Source organism: Elephantulus edwardii, unplaced genomic scaffold (assembly GCF_000299155.1).
Source record: "Elephantulus edwardii isolate Elephantulus edwardi_28Jun2011 unplaced genomic scaffold, EleEdw1.0 scaffold00091, whole genome shotgun sequence".
Lineage (NCBI taxonomy): Eukaryota > Metazoa > Chordata > Mammalia > Macroscelidea > Macroscelididae > Elephantulus > Elephantulus edwardii.
Window position 1 is genome coordinate 6,066,096 of NW_006399841.1, and position 14,170 is coordinate 6,080,265.

Consider the following 14,170-nt stretch of genomic DNA (forward strand, 5'->3'; position numbering starts at 1 on the left):
GGAACATGTTTCAACCCATTGCACTCTCGTTCCTTATTTAAACTAGTTGCAGTCTATTCAATTCCAATTCTTTTCACTGAGTAGAAAATCACTAATCTGTTTCGCTGTTTATGAGTCTGTAACTTCAGTCAAGAAGTCTTGCAGGTTGCTCTATCATTTTGAATTTTTTTAAATTTAGTGTTTTGAATTTTTGGCTAATTCTTGTGTGTTGGATTCAGTGAATCTTGCACATGCTGTATCCATCTTATCACTTCCTAACGTGCCCTGTACGTAGGTCGTCTGTAGCTCAGACGTTTCTTTGCTCTTCAGGCCTTGACTTTGCCATCTGTGCTTTGGGGTCCCTTACCAAACTAACTGTCTTCTTCTCTCAGCTGTGTTCAGAGCTTTCAACACCTGCAGGAAAATTGTCCCCCACAGTCAGCCTGGGACCTGCTTTGGCCCTGGACAAACCAGTCACAATTTTTTACTCCTGCCCTTGAAGTCTACTTAGGTTGAACTTAAACATACATGGGCAACGAAGAAGCCAGCTCTTAGTAAAACCAGGTGTGTGTGTGTGTGTGTGTGTGTGTGTGTGTACCTGGAGTGGTTTTAAACCATCCTTGGTGCTTTATCTGTTATCACAAATAATAAGAATACGGATTTACACCAAACTCAATGGTCTAAAGAAAAAGCTGTTCACTTAGGTTGGGAGTCTCCGGGTTGTGACCTGGGCATTGGGCTCTTGGTCTTGCCAGGACTTGTTTGTATGTCTGGGCACAGGCACTTTGCTGGCTGGGAGCGTGTGGGTCAGCTCATTGTCAGCTGGCCAAACTAGCCCGCCTCCCTTCTTGGAGGTCACACAACTCCAGCAGGCTGGCCTGGGCTTGTTCTGACGGCAGAAGCAAGAGGGACAAGTTCCAGAGATAGGGGAGTAAAGTTCACCTGGGCACTTCACCACCCCCAGTCCCTCTTCATATCCTGTAATTGTCTTCACAATTACTGTTAATGTCCTGCAATCACCTGGTGATTACTGATCCTCCCTTTCCATAAGACATTGTTCTCTATAGACTAGCTTCCTGAAAACCTGGTCTGCAGCTTAACCAGCTCAAATCGGTCCCTGAAGGACTCTCTCTGACAAGCACTGTGACCAGGAGCTGACTTTCCCCAACAGGAAATAAAGCTACTTGGAGAAGGTATGGCCGGAGTGCTCCTTGGAGGCAAATATGAGGAAGCTTCATCTCACATGCGTTGGGCATGTTGTTAGGAGAGGTTATTCCTTGGAGAGGAACGTTATGCTTGGAAATGTGGAGGGACGGGCAAAAGAGAGGAAGACCTTCAACCAGGTAAATCGACACAGTGACTGCAGCAGTGGGCTTGAGTGTGTCAGAGATTGTGAGGATGGCACAGGAGAAGGCTCAGATCTGTTGTTCACAGGGTCACGATGAGTTATGCTTGACCTGGTGGCATTTAACAACACAACCAGACAGGGGAATTGAACCAGAGGACTTTGTTACACAGTGCATCCCATAATAAGTGGTGTCTCTTGCCTCAGAATGGTGCTGTGGTGGCCTAGTGGTAAGAACCTGCACTGTAATCCCAAAGGCACCTGGTTTGAACAGCTGCTCTGTAAGAGAAGGATAGGCATTCTCCCAGACCGTTTATTGCCTCTGAAAACCTGCTGGAGGGTCAGCTATGAGTCAGATGTGACTCGACAGCACACAGCAACAACTTGGTCCGTAAGTCTCTGCAATAGTGTCCATCTTGGAGAGCCAGTTGTATGCTTACTTAATTGTCCTAACTCTTTTATACAGACCATTCCCCAGAATCCTTCATCTTCCCTTATGAATAAACATGTAATGATCTAGCCTTCTAACCTAAATCTTTACCAGCTCAAAAAAGATCTGTTTAGTGAGTCTCCGGGTAGTGTTATTTTGTCTGTTCATGCCTCCCTTTGCAAAAATAGTTTCATTTTTTAAAATGTTTTTCCTATAAATCTCTTTCTGTGCTCACGTAGATAGGAAAGTCTGGGCTCCTGTTTCACTACGCATAGTTTGCAGGAGGAAGAACCCAAATTAAGGGATACATTGGAGACATTTTCTTGGCAACCACATTAAAACATGCAAAAATACCTTTTCATGCCTAGGTTTTAACATATTTATTGGCAGGCTAAAACACAGATTGGGGGAGACACTGCCCAGTTACTGGGCACAGGGTGTGCTGGAGGTGGTTGTTGCTGTTATGTGCGACTCACAGAGACCCTGTGAACAATGGCTCTATCCTGATCCAACCTCACCGTCTCCAACACACCTGCCCCCATTGCCACAGTCACTACATATCATCCAGGGTCTTCCTCTCCTGCACTGACCCCTACTCTTCCAACATGATGTCCTTCTCCAAAAACTGATCCTTCCTGGCAACATACCCAAAGCATGTAAGACAGAGCTTCAAAATCCTTGGCTCCAAGGAGCAACCTGGCTTCACCCTCTCCAGGACAGACCTGGTTTGTTTTTCTGACAGTCCATGGTATCTTCAGTATTTTTCACCAGCACTACAAATCAAAGGCATCAGTTCTTCCGTCATCCATACTCAATGACCTGCTCTCAGATGCATAGCAAACAATTGATACCATGGCCTGAATCAGGCACACCTTAATCTGTAGGCAGATATCGTTGCTCTAGCATTCCAGAGAGGTCTTTAACAGCAGATTTACCCAGTGCAACTCTTCTTTCAGTTTTCTGAATGTGACTGCCAGGAATGCTGATATGAGTGAGATGACATTGTTAACAACTTAAATCTGTTCTCCATCTATCGTGATATTGCCTCCTGTCCCAGTGGTGAGGATCTGTGTTTTCTTGATGTTGAGATGCCCTCCATACTGAAGGTTGCAGTCCTTCGTCTTCTGCAGCAAATGCTTCAAGTCCTCAGTTTCCGTGAGCAAGGTTGTGTCATCTGCATAACACAGGTTGTTGATATACTCACCTACCATCCCTCCCAAATTTGTCCTCCTCGGAGTACCCGCTCGGACCTTCCAGTAGAGTCTGTTTCATGGTTTCCTCCAGTCGTAACAGGAGATGACTGCCTCATCTTCCTCCCAAGGGGATCCAAACTGCTGACCTTTAGGTCAGTAGCCCAACACAGAATACACTCTACCTACATGCCCTCATAAGTCGTGCCCTTGATATTGACAAGCGTGCTGCGATTAAAGAGTTAGTACTCAAGTGTGCATCAACGGGAATACAGCCACACAGTGCGATAGAAAAGCTCCCACTGGGTCCTCTGGTGGACTAGTGGTAAGGAGCTGCGCTGCCAACCCAAAAGCTTGCAGTTTGAATCCACCATCTGCTCTGCAGGAGAAAGATGGGCAGTCTCCTCCTGTGTGATTTATAGCATCTGAAACCTCAGCTAAGAGTCAGTTCTGACTCAACAGCATGTAACTACGACGACCATTGATAGGGAAAGCTGTCCAGTTTAGTGTGTCGTGCCTTATGTTGTTGGTGGTGTGTACCGTCAAGTCAGAATGGACACATCGCTGACCCTCCAGTGGGTTTTCAGACTGTAAATCATATGAGGGAGGAGATTGCCCATTTTTCTCCTGCAGAGCAGATGGCAGATTTGAACCACTAACCTTTGCAGTGGTGGCATATTTCCTTGCCACTGAACCACCAGAGCTCCCCTGTACCTCAGTACGCCTATAACATAAGGCTCCCTGGAGAAAAGCAAGCAGATTAGAAGCTGAGTATGCGCAGTCCCCCAGGCTCTCCTGATGCGTCAGTTTGTGCCGGATGACAATGCAGGGAATCCTGCCCACAACGTGTCCACATGTTTAGGAGGAAGTTGGAGGGAAGCAACAGACTGTGTAACTGGGTAAAAACACACACACTCTCTGGAGAGGAAGTGACCTTCTCAGGAAAGGAGGCCCTCCAGGGGTCAGGGGCTGCAAACAGTCAATTCTTCTGTTGTTGACTGTCTTCCCCCCTGGCGGTGTCATTGTTATGTACCAAGGAGTCAGATCTGACTCATAGATGACCCTCCAGTGGTATCCAGGGGCAGTAAATAAATGACTCGATAGCACATAACAACAACAACAAATAGAACTGGACAATACTGTCCATCTTTCTTTCCCAGAGCAACTGGTGGATTCAAACCACATGTTTTTGGGTTGACAGTGTAACTGTTTATCACTAAGCCACCAGAACACACTCTCTCTCTCTCATGTTGTTGTTGTTGTTGTTAAGTGCTGTTGAGTCGCAGGCGACTCATAGCGACCCTATGAAGGAGAGTCCTCGATGCCTGGGTGCCTTTCATCCTCTCTCCAGGTTCATAGGGTTTCCGGAGGCAAGCTATTATGGAAGTGGATGTCACTCCTCCTTCCCTCTCTCTCATAGGGACATATAAATTTTTCTTGCTCTATCCCCTGGCCCTTGGCAGTCTGAAGCTGAGATGATTTGAGGTGGTTTATTCAACATCATGAGAAGTTACTGCCCAGAGGAGTGGTATAAAGACATTTTAAAAAATTTGTCCATGTCTGCCATAGAAGAAGAATTTAGAAATCATTCCCATTTACCCCCATGCACTTCAGATTTGTTCGCCTCTGGCTAGTCGAGATGTCACTCCCCAAGGGCTAAGTCAGACTGTTATTTATTGTTATCATGAGAAGACAGCAGACAGAGGGGGGTAACTGTAGAACCATCCGTGGGAAAGTAGGTGTCCACTTGGTCCAGTCACATGGATCTAAACAAACTGACCCTCCATTGAGGCAAAACGGGTATCAGGGCTCCTGAGACTGGGTGCTGTGTACACAGAGGGATGTATGTATACCTCACACAATTCGCGGATAGATGAGGACGGGGTCAGCTAGAGCTGCAGAGGTCATCACCGAAGAGCCTGGCGTAGCTGACAAAGAGAACTCGTGTTTAACAGTGGTTTCCCCGGGCATTTCAGCCCATTGTGGCGATTCCACATCCGTGGTGGAACTGAGTACAGGCCTGCTGGTCTGCAGTAGAGGTGACAGCTCAGAGGATGGAGTGGTTTCTTTTCTAGATGTCTCCACCTCATGTCACTACATGTGCATCACAAATATAGAAATTGTGGTTAGACAGCTCTATGTGACTGTGGCAGGAAACACCCAATATGGTATGTCTTTGGGGACACAGTCATGCTGGTGTGAGGCTTGACCATAGTGCAGGGCCCTTAGTGGTGGTCATTGAGCTTCCGTATCCACAACGTCCAGCAAGTGCAGGCAGGTGGACAGCCACCTGCTGTGGACAAGGCTTCAGGGGTTAGGTTCATTCTTCTAGGGGCCTCTGGTGGCTTAGTGGTAAGAAATTGTGCTGCCAACCTTAAGACACGCAGTTCAAATCCATCAGCTGCTCCACAGGAGAAAGATGGGCACTGTCCTTTCATTTACCTACAGCCTCTGAAAACCCACTGGAGGGCCAGCTACGGCTTGTTTTCAACTCGACAGCACGCAACAACACTATGTTCTAACAAAGGGACTCTAGTGTTTTACGGAATTTAGTTCAGAGTTGCAGCATGTGTACGTCAAGTTGGAGACAATTCTTTCAAACAGAACCAAACGTATTGCCTTCAAGGTGGTTCCAGCGCACAGGGACCACGTAGGACGTTGTAGAGCTGCCCTGCAGCGTTTCCGAGGCCGTAGACCTTTTAGAGAAGCAGCTCATGTTGTTCTCCCATAGGGCACGTGGTGGATACGAACCACTGACCTTAGGGTTTGCCCCTGAACACTTAGCCCAGATCTCCACCAGGCTCCTCAATCCCCATGGGGGCCCAGAATGTTAGCTATCTCCCCTCAGGAGCAAGAAGAAGCCAAGTCACCAGGTTCAGAAAGCCAGAGGCCACCAGAAACCGGAAGTGTTTGCCAAAGTGTGTGAGAAAGGGAGACCCTTATCAGGGGCTCTGGGGCCGGGTCCCTCCTAAGGTCATTTGCTGTTGGGTCTCCTTCCAAAGCAGCCCTGTGTCCCATGGCTGGGGGCCGAGGCAGCACAAGTCCCAGGCCTGGAACACGCTGTTCGACATCTAATATCCAAAGGAACCCGTCTGGCCATGGGTGGCTTTCTCTGAAGTTGGTTGTTTTTACAGGGTTGGGCCTCATCTGAGCTGTGACCCAGTTCCCCAGGTGGTCATTGGGAAGGCGGACTCCGGGGGGTTTTGCTGTCATCTGGGGCACGTCTGTCCTCCCTCTGCTGTCCGTGGGTGTCAGCTGATGGGACCACAGCAGCGTCCTTGCTGAAATGCCTACGTCTCCACCAACAGTCAACAGTCCAGTATCACAGAGACTCAGGACAATAAAGGGAAAGTCTGCCGGCTGTTTGCTCTGCCGCTGTCAGGTGAAGGCAACCTGGAAAGCGTGGCCTTGGCAACACCCTAAACCACATCCCAAGGCCGAGGCACGGTGGCAGTCATCCAGGTCACTCCCTGTCATGGCAACAGGCACCCCACAAGCGAAAGTGGCCAGATTCATTGTTTAAGCTTCTATGTTGTTAGAAGCCATCGAGTTGATTCTAACCCACAGTGACCCTCTGGACAACAGAACGAAGCAGCGGCCGGTCCTTTTCCATCCTCAGTGTCACTGCTGTCCCGGAGCCCATTGCTGCACCCCCTGTGTCAGCCCGTCTCGTCCGGAATCTTCCTCTTCTGTGCTGACCCTCTGCCTTAACCACGCACGATGTCCTCCTGCAGAGAAAGGAACCTCTCCTGTAACATGCTCAAACTACGTGAGGCCAACTCTCGCTATCCTTGCTTCCAAAGACCATTCCAGCCAGACTTGAGTCCATAATAAAGCCCCAGCGGTGGTGGTGCCCATGGGCCAGATAGAGATGCTAAACATAGAGGATGCGATTCATGGTTCCTCTGCCCGCACGTGCTCTATCCCAGGAAGATGCACACCCTTCTCCAGCAGAGGCCTTGCTTCAGCTGCGATGCTTGACAAGTTATAGGGGTGAACACTTGGCGCATATGGCTGTCTCTTGTCTCGTCACCAACCAGGGACACGGAGAATGCATCCAGTGAGCGAGTCTTTGCAACAGAGTCCAATCACAAACCGAACCCCAAACCCCAGCTGCACCCAGTAAGTTTGGCACTATCTGGAGTTCCTTCCTGATTCCCAGGCAAAAATGGAGTAGGGGATCCAGCTCCATATGTAATTCTTGACTCTGTTCGGCCCACTGTCAGTATTTGTCCTAGTTTGTTGTTCAGGTCAGAGGAACAATCAAATCCACTCCAAGTTTTCGCATCAGCTCTGCAGCTGTTCTGGGCACTCCTCTGCTCCCCAGCTAGTCTTGTTCTGCCTGTTCTCTTAATTCTATAATCTCACACCCCCCAGCTTTTAGGTATAAAGTATATGTATTTGTGTAGGTCTTTTTCTAGGCTACTTCCCCGCTCCGTACCTCATTACCCAGGGTTTTTATTTTGTAGGAAATTCACCTCTCTTCCAAATGACCTGTTTATTTGAGAATTTTCATGGCTGAACAAAGACTTTGCAAGGCTCACCCCCATCTGGAGTGTAGAGCTGACATTACTGAGGCCCAACCAGGTCCTGGCCATCCCACCAGTCCCTGGGCTCATGGAGACCAAGGGACCCCAAGTGTGGCACATTGGGGGTCCTGCAAAGCACAGCCTGGTAAACAAGGAGTTTATTCAGGAGCAGAGTCTTTAAACACAACTATTACCCTTGTCGGTGGCTGTGGGCAGCCTGGGAAGTACAGAGGGTGCTGGGGAAGGCCCTTAGGCCAAAGTGGTTTCTAGGGAAGCCAGCACAGGCGTATTAGCTAACAGTCCTTCCTGTAACCTGAGGTGGGATCCTCAGCCCGTCTGCATCTAAGACCAACCCTGGGGACGGGCAACAGCTGTGGGACTTGGGCTGGCCTCGTGTCCAGGAGAAACAGGAGAGGAGGACAGTGAGAGGCACCTGAGTGTTGATGCTGCTGCAGCCGACAACCCAGAGCAGATAAGGATCCACAGTGGACAGTCCACAGTGGATGACCACAACAGATAACCCTCTGCGCCTGTGCCTTCCTCTCAGCTGGTCTCTCTGTCTCACTTAGGTGGCTTTCTTGGTGGGGTGTCCCACCCCTTACCCCTGAATGGCTGGGCACCGTTGACGCCGCCCTTGCAGGGTGCAGCTGTTAAACTTGTCTATTTGCCATCAGTAGACGAAGAAGCCCCCAGTGGGTCACTTAAGTCACCTCTTCTCCATTGTGTGACAGCCCAGCAGCCCCACTTCCTCCAGATGGCCACAGCTGGTCACCTCTGCCAGGGCAGGGTGGCCACTTCCTGCTGCCCATCCCTTCTCTGCAGGAGCCTGAAGAGCCCAGGTGACAGAACATCAGCGTGGCTTTTGTCCCCAGATGGAAATCAGCTCCTGCAGGACACCAGGAACTCTCCTGAAGGCTTGGTGTCCACCCCTCAGGTGTCCTCTCTAAGTTGCTTCTTCACCAGGCTGACCAGACCTCCCTCTAGCAGGCCAGCAGCTTTGAGGGGGTGCTGTGTCAGGACCAGCCAATGCCAGGGTTACACACCTGGTTCTGGGTGTATGTGACTGTACGTGAGCCCTCCACACCCCACCATTTGACGTGCCCATCTGTGTAATCCTCTGCCGGGGGGTGAAAGTGTCTGTGCGCCGTTGGGATGAGGTGCCAAGTGAGACTGAGGTTGAGCAAGAAAGCAGACCCCACCACTAAAATATACACCCACCTTATCTGAACCACTGCCCAGCCTGTACCGAAGCATCTGCCTTCGTTACCAGTATCACTGTGACAGAAACGCCACCAACAGGGGTTTTAACAAACAAAAACTTGTTGTCCACCTTCGGGGTGCAGGCTCTAGGGCTGGGGCTCAGTTTTCTCTGCCAGCTCTGGATTAAGGACCTTGTGTCTGAATTGCTAAGCTCCTCTCACAGGGCTCAGCATCTCTCTTTCATTATCTCCCTCCCTCCCTCCCTCCCTCTTTCCTTCCTTCCTTCCTTCCTTCCTTCCTTCCTCTTGTTCCATCTCTTTTAAATCTGAGATGAGATTTATTCAAAACATATCCTGTGCTAATCCTGTCTCATTATCATCCAAAGAGGACCATTCCCAAATGGGGTTATAGTCACATGCATGGAGGTGTGAATTTACAGCAGGTTTTTTTTTTGAGGGACACAATTCAGTCCATTAACACATAGTCACTTCTCATAGATGGCTGAGTGTTCCCTGGAAGGAGGGGGACCTGTCGGGGGTTTGGTACCTGTTTCAGTTGCTGGCAAGTTGACGTTCAGCAGCAGCAGTAACTCAATTATCCGCCACGAGGGAACCTTTGCTATTGGACTCCTGCAGCTGTGGCTGTTCCATTTACACCCCCATTGCGCCAGCTCTGGGGGCCAAAGACTGAGTCCTTCTGCCTTGGCTGTTTGAGAAGTGCTGCATAATTGATGTTAACAAGCAATCAAACATTCTTTTTTTTTTTTAATCTTATTATTTTGTATGTGTGTCCCGTCAAATTTGATCTGACTGGTACCGGAGGAGATTACCCCTCCTTCTCCAGCAGAGCATCTGGTGGATTTGAACCATATACTTCAGGGATTACAGTTCAGCTTCTTGCCACTAGGCCACCAGAGGTCCCTGCAATCAGACATTCTTCACACTCCTCGCTGGCTCCAGGAGGTTCATTGAAAAGTTTCTACCCAGAAGCCTCTTCCCTCAATCTTCTGGTCTAAGAGACTACCAACCAGCCGAACCATTCACCACTCTTCATAATTCCTTGTAAGCTCTTTTTCCCTTGGACTACTTTGACTGAAGTGATTGTTCTGATGCGTGCCCGGAGGTCTGCTCTTTGGGAATATTTCCCTTTGGGCACATACTTCGGGCATGTTGCTAGGAGAGGTTATTCCTCAGAGAAGGGGATCATACTTGGGAAGGTGGAGGGCTGGTGAAGGAGAGGAAGGTCCTCAACCAGGCGTATTGATGCAATGATTGCAGTAATAGGCTTTAGGGTGTCAGAGATTGTGAGGATGGCACAGTATAGGACAGAGTTCAGATCTGTTATTCATAGGGTCGCTTTGATGGTACCTAACAATACCGTCTGTCAAGGCTTGAGTGCGACTGTCCATGCACCTGATCAGCATAAAGTTCGGCTTGTATTCAGTTGGACTATCATGTCAAGAGTGAAGACAGAAAGTAGAATGAGCGGATATGACAGTGTGTTACTGAATTCACCATCTCAGACGGTGACTGGTTGCTTCGTTCCATGGGAATTTCTTTCTTTCTTTTTTTTTGAGGCTGTAAAATACGTACTCAGGACAATCTGTCCTGGAGAGAAAGGAGGAAGACAGGCTCCCTTGTCCCATTGGTTATTAGAACTCAAGTATACTGTACTTGAGCACCAGGGAGCTCTGGTGGCCTAGTGGTAAGAAGCTGTGCTGCAATCCTGAAGGCACGTGGTTCGAGGCCACCACCTGCTCTGTGGGAAAAGGATGGGCAATCTCCTCCCATGAGATGAACTGCTTCTGGAAACCTTCCAAAGAGTTAGCTATGTGTCAGTTCCAACTCTACAGTACACAACAAAACAACAACAACAACAAACTGTACTTGGAGATGCACATGTGTGGTTACCGGGGGCTCCTATTGGAGCGTCCACAGGGAAATTGCACGATGACAGACATGTAAATAGAGGCTTGAAGCAAAACTATCTGGTTAAACTGGATTAAAAATGGGTCCCAGTCCTTGTAGAACAGGCACTGCCATGGTGGCTGGTTCAAAAGATGTTGTTGTTGTTGTTATGTGCCGTCGAGTCGCCTGCAACTCATAGTGACCCTATGTACAACAGCCCTAAACTCCGCTCTGTCCTGTGCCAATCACACTGTCTCTGACACTCCCATCCCAATTATCCCAGTCACTGAATCAATCCACCTCATAGAGGGCCTTCCTCTCCTGCGCTGTCCCTCCACCCTCCCAAGCATGATGTCCCTCTCTAAGGACCGGTCTCTCCTCACATGTCCAAAGTATGTTAGACGGAGCCTCAGAATCCTTGCCTCCAAGGACCCACCCGGTTTAACCCTTTCCAGGACAAATCTGTTTGTTTTCCTAGCAGTCCATGGTATTCTCAATACTCTTCTCTAGAAGATAGATGAAGAAAAACAAATCCAAAAGATAGGTGAGACCAAGAGAGTCTAAAACCTGACCCATTGGACATTGAGTGGAATTTGACTCCTAGAAACCTTGTTGGACAAGGAAGGACTGCTCTGTGGGTTTTAAGGCTGTCAAAGTGCTAAAGAGCAAGGATGTCAGTTTAAAGACTAGGGTGTGCCCAACCAAACCATAGCATTTTTCAGTTGCTTCCTATGCAGCTGAAAGTTGAACAATGAATAAAGATGACAGAGAAGAATTGATGTTTTAGGATTGTAGTGTTGAAGAACAGTACTGGACATCCACAGACGGCCAAAAGAACAAAAAAATCTGTTTTGAAGCAAGTGCAACCAGAAAGCTTCTTAGAGGCAAAGATGGTGAAACTTTGTCTCATACACTTTGCCAGGAGGGTGTGTTGTCAGGAAGGGGTCAGTCCTTGGAAAAAGACAACATAGATGGAAAGGTGGAGGGTCAGCGAAAGAGGGGAAGACCCTCAACAAGCGGGATTGACACATGACGGTAACAAGGGGCTGGAGCACGTGGAGACGGTGAGGCCGGCACAGGACAGGGCAGTGCTCGGCTCTGTAGTTCATAGGGGCGCCAGGAGTCATAGTTGACCAGACGGCACAAAATAACAACAGCATCTTTACACAGATGCCTCATGTTGCTCCCCTCACTGGTAGGTTGGAACCCCTGACTTCAGTTAGCAGTCAATGCTTCATTCACTGTGTTACCACAGCCTCTTTAGTAGATCTAATGTGGTACATCAGTGTCTCTTACGTCATCTCACATACCTTTGACATGCGGTGTTCAGTAAAGCAAAGGGTCAGAAAGAAGACTACCTTCCATGAGACGGCTGACACAGTGACTGCAGCCGTGGGCTCCCTCTCAGTCCGTGGCTGTGAGAGTGGACTGGCTCTCTGGCCTCCCTCTCAGTCCGTGGCTGTGAGGGTGAACTGCCCCCGTGGGCTCCCTCTCAGTCCATGGCTGTGGGACGGCAATAAGAGACGGCGAGCGACTGAGAATCCAGCCCCCGACCCCTGCCATGTGGACTCCGTCCTGGCTGGTGACCCCAGGTGCTCTTCATCTGCCCTCCCTCTTCCCCATTCTGCCTTCTTGCTCTTTATAGAACCCAGAAATGATCAGGTTTTGCATTCTTCCTGCAGGATCTGACCTCTACTTGATTACATTACACTGGATTGCATCATGGTAGGTAATTATACTTTATTAGACGTTAAGGATTGCACTATACCAGATCTCATCTACACGTGTTGGAATTGCAATTTCAGGACGTATTTTTGGTGGACACCATCAAAGTTCAATCTACAAGTATCAACATGTTACACACACTGGAGCGTCCTTTTCTAGAATGGTAAACTGCTATGGAGCGAGTTCTGGCAGCCGGAGTACTGGGCTGAGTGCTGTCAGCCAAAAAGCACCGAGGTCGCAGGTGGTTGGAATCTACCTGGATTCTACCTGTAGCTGGAATCTACCTGTAGCTCTGCCAGAAGCTGGGCAGCTCCTTCCTGGAGGATCTGTGGCCTCGGAACACTGGGGGAGGATAGCTATGGGTTGTAACATGCTGGAGGGCAGTGAGGGGTTGTGTGTGTGTTCAAATTATCAAAATTATATGTGCTTCTTTTTGGTGAGAAAAATTTGTATTTATAATTGGCCTGCTGGACTCAGTTTAGCTGATCCCAATTTTGTTGGCAACATCCAAAGCATCATAGTCAGGAGCAAGTAGAACACACGCCTTCTTCTCTCCATCAGGCCTGATCAAGGTGCTGACCTTGGCCACATCAGTGTCACAGAGCTTCTTTACAGTTTGTTTAGTTTAGTGCTTGTTAGCCTTGACATCCACAGTGAACACAAGTGTGTTGTTATCTTCTGTCTTCTTCATGGCTGACTCAGTGGTCAGGGGAAACTTGATGATGGCATAGTGGTCAAGCTTGTTTCTCCTGGGGGCGCTCTTCCAGGGATATTTGGGCTGCCTTTGGCATCTCAGTGTCTTAGGCTGCTGGGAAGTGGGTGTCTTGCAGATTTTTTTTTTTGGCTGTGGATGCCCTTCAGGACGCCTTCTTGGCCTTTAATGGCTTTGCTTTGGCTTCAGTTTTGGGAGGGGCAGGGGCTTCCTTCTTCGCTTTCGGCGCCATCTTTGTAGAAAGGTGTATGTGCTTTTAAGGGACATATAGACGTGATGAAGAGCAGGATTTAGGAAACGTGCTCGACTGGGGGATAGGAGACAGAGAACATGCATGTCGACAGTTAAACACAAGTTACCTTCATGGCTCTGGCTTAAGTGTGACTACCTTTGAGTAGAGAGGGAGGGAGGACGGGAGGGAAGGAGGGAATCAGGCTGGGGCCTAGTGGTCGTGAACTTCTGGGGTTTAAATGGGCATTTCCAATGCAGACCTTGGACTTGCCCTTCACTTCTGACCACTGGCCACAAGAGGGCGGTGCTGTCCAGAGTCACCAAGCCACCTGCCACCCAGGGCCGCCACCTGCACCATTGTTTGCTTTTATAGAAAAACAGGGCCTAGCAAGCTCTGGTGCAGCGCCAGGGAGGCCCCTACATACTGCCCAGGCCCGGGGGGTGGGGTGGGGAGGACCCACTGACTTCAGAAGAGCCCCGAGCTCCAGCCCTGTCCCGCTGGCTTTGTGTGACATCACTGGCACCCCCAGGGCCAGGGCTGAGGTCAGAGCTTCAGTGTGACCCTGGCTGGCTCGGAAGAGGCCAGGTGGCACCTGCATACGAGCACTTAACTTCTTGCACGGCTCTCCATGGGCCTCTGGTGGCTCCGCCGATAGAGAGTTGTGCTGTCAAAATAAAGGTTGTGCTACTCCAGCGGTTGGAATCCACCAGCTGCTCTGTGGGAGAAGGAAGGGCAGTCTTCTCCCCTTTGGTTAACTGCCTCTAAAAAGCCACTGGAGGAGGGAGCTCTGGTGGCCTAGTGGCAGGAAGCTGCACTGCAATTCCCAAGGTATATGGTTCAAACCCACCAGATGCTCTGCTGGAGAAAGAGGGATAATCTCCTCCTGTACCTGCCAGATCCAATTTGATGGTACACTAATAA